This window comes from Athene cunicularia (genome assembly GCF_003259725.1).
Source record: "Athene cunicularia isolate RWA chromosome 11 unlocalized genomic scaffold, athCun1 chr11_part1, whole genome shotgun sequence".
Taxonomy (NCBI): domain Eukaryota; kingdom Metazoa; phylum Chordata; class Aves; order Strigiformes; family Strigidae; genus Athene; species Athene cunicularia.
Window position 1 is genome coordinate 11,748,307 of NW_020799113.1, and position 3,225 is coordinate 11,751,531.

Below are 3,225 nucleotides of genomic sequence, written 5' to 3' on the forward strand. Positions count from 1 at the left end.
TTGTCTTTGGAAGAAGTGTTTCAGTTTATTAGGATGTTACAGTGCATGTAACAGCTGACATGCAAGACCCTTGAAATGGTCTGAAGTGGCCTTGCCAGCTGTTGTTCTTTTTAGTTATGTTCTGTAATATAAATGAGTTACACTTGCATTCCCTATTTTTATACAACAATTTTCTTGTTTCCAGTGTGCAGCAAGTCTAGTAGTATTTGATATAAAATGAGTGCCTGAGCTGTAAGTATCTAATCTTTTAATTTTACTAACAATTTAAGTTCACTTGCACTGAGAACTCTTTGTGCACTACTTGGAGGATGTCCTGCTTGTTGTGTAGACTTTTACCCTTAACTCTGTGTGGAGCGGAAACTAAAAGGCTACAATTTGTAAAACACATGCAAAACCACAAACTCTGTATACAAACACAGGTTTACACAGGTTTTATGTTTTCATGCTTAAAATTTGGATGCAACTAAAGTTTACATATTCTTTACATATTCTTCTTATACTTTTAACAATCTGTCCTACTGGGTCCTGTTTTCTTAAATATGTGCAAACATTCTCTGTGAGGAAAAATATACTCTTGTTTACTACTTTGTTGTGTCTATTCTTTAATTGATGGCCTCTTCTCAACAAATTGCTTAATTTCAAAGGAGAGTAGCAAGGACATTTTCTTGTCACATAAATGGAAAGACACTGTTGTTATACCGCTGTATTTACATTTTTCGTGAAGTATGTTGGGACTTACAAAATTGACTAGGCCCTCTAAATGTAGGATGAGAAGGTAACAGCTGTGAAAAGTGGTAGCTAGGTAGTGCTGAGCAGACTGTACAAAGGTTTAACAAAGATAAAAAACCATAGGAGAAGGTAACTGGGGACAAACAGCAGTTGTTTAATGTTTACTTAGAAAAGACAACTTGTTTCTGAGAATCATCCTTAGGTAATCCCTAAGCAGTCATATGGGATTTAATTCTTTCCAGATGCAGTTAAAATACAGAGGAATAATGACTGGCTGCTGAGCCACAGAACTTGGGATAGTGTGCAGAAGCCTTCTTTAAATTGACAGGTCTACCTTATGCTATTAAAAGGTTTTTGAAGGAAAGGGAACGAGTGAGTGTATGTGTGTGTAGGTATGCTGAAGAAGGAAGCACTTACAAGGGTGGTAGGATCAGGGGAGAATGGGAATTGGGGGATGAAGAAATATTATACAGTTTTAAGAATGCTTTAGGAAAAAAGGTAATGTGGCTTCTTGTGGTAATAAGCTGCTGCTGGTGTGTCCATCGGTAGGAGTGTATATCCTTTTCAGAAGAAGGGAGGCAGCAAAGGTGCAGATAACTAGTACTCTAATATTTTGAGGCTAGGACACATATAAAATGCAATTAAAGTACTCTGTAGAAGCAATCAACTATACACTCAATAGCTTATTTATTCTATAGAGGAAACCACAACTGTTCATTAGCCTACCAATAATCTGTCAGTCAGGGCCTGTTTTAAAAGAAGCTGATCCAGCTTTTCACAGAGCTTGTCCTTGAACAAGGTAAACACATACCTGAAAGCTGTTAGTGAATTCCAGCTTGATGATGGCTTGTGGCTGACCATTTTCTCTATGCTTTGAGCTTATATTTGTAATTAATCTTACTACAGCCAAGAGTCTAATCATTGCTAGATCAACACTTTTATAGTGACTATTTAGGAAGTGCATAAAAAATTTATTAGACAATGTTGAATATCAGCTTTTTATAAATATTTCCCATTGCACTTACTTTCTTCATTTATATTGTGTCTCGGATAAAGTAGTTTACATGAAATATTTCACTACATTTATTTCTATGAGTACAAAGACTGCAAAACAAGTCACAGGGAATAATGTTTCACCTTAAATTATGAAAGTATCTGCATTTCTGTTCTTCCTTCATATAGCCAAAATTTTGATGTCAGGAGTTATGTGATATTTTGGAGAGATAATCTGATAAAAGGTTTATGTAAGATAGATCTTTGTGTTTAGATAAATGCAGAGGATTGCTACATTTGGAGCTTTCCAAAATGAACAATTTTACAAGCTGGGGCAGTATTTCTTGACCAATTTGAGTGCTATTTCAAAGCTGTGCACTAAAGGGCACATCTGTCCTGATATATAGATTTTTATGAGTTTGTTTAAACATCCACCAATATATATGACACTTTTAATTTTAGTTCTAAAGGTTACTTCATAACTTTAGCCTCAGTCTTGCTCCAGTTGATCTGAATTTTACTATTGACTTCAAGAGAAGTGGAAGTCTGGAGCTTAACCAAATGTCCGTCTAAGCTTTGTCAATTTGAAACATGTTTGAATAACAAGTTAAAATGGGAATAGCTTTTTATCTGTCCCTGAATTAATAATGGGGACAGAGTATCTGAAAGTATGTTGGTAGCTGAAAGGCAGACATCTCAAACTCTTTAGCCTTCAGGAACAGTATGTGATTTAGTGGAGAGAAATATTAAAATTGTATTGCAGATCCTCTCTAGTATTAAAAGCAGAAGTTGTTTATTCATCTATCTATTACCTATGTACTCTGGGAAAATGTAGAAAAATAACTGTGTTAACTTGTCATCGTACTCCTTCACTTGAATAATGACTTGTGTCTGACTACTTACGAGAGGTTTGGGAAGGTGGAAAAGTGAGTAAATAGAATGTCTTCATACATCATTTAATGACCTTTTTTTTTTTTGTTTTTCTAATTCAAAGTAAAAAAGGTAAAAAAGTCCTGAATGAGAAATGCAATGTTAGAAACAGTAGGACTTAAGATTTTCAGACTTACAGTCCTCGAAGATGACTGTGACGATTTGGTCTCATTGTTCATGTAGGAGATTGGGAGATTTAAGATCATCTAATCAAACTTTCCCTGAAGTAAAGACTAGCTTCTCTCATTCTCTTCTAAGGCTATTTGTGGTATTAAGCTGCTGCTCTGAAGAACTTGCCCCAATTACGCTTTTTGGTTAGTACTTTAATAGAGCACAGTAGTTATCCCTTTCGCTAGATAACTGCAGTGTCTCCAGCTGAAATGTGAATTACAAGTGAAACAGGAAAGGGGAAGAGTCCAGACAAAAGGGGACTGACAAGGGAGTCTGGCTTTTTTATGTGTGCAACTTTACTATCTTTAAAATGTCATTTATATCAGCTGTACTATGTTGGACATACAACCCAGCATATCAGCAAGGTATTGGAGATTTCTCCCCCCCCACCCCCCCCCCCCC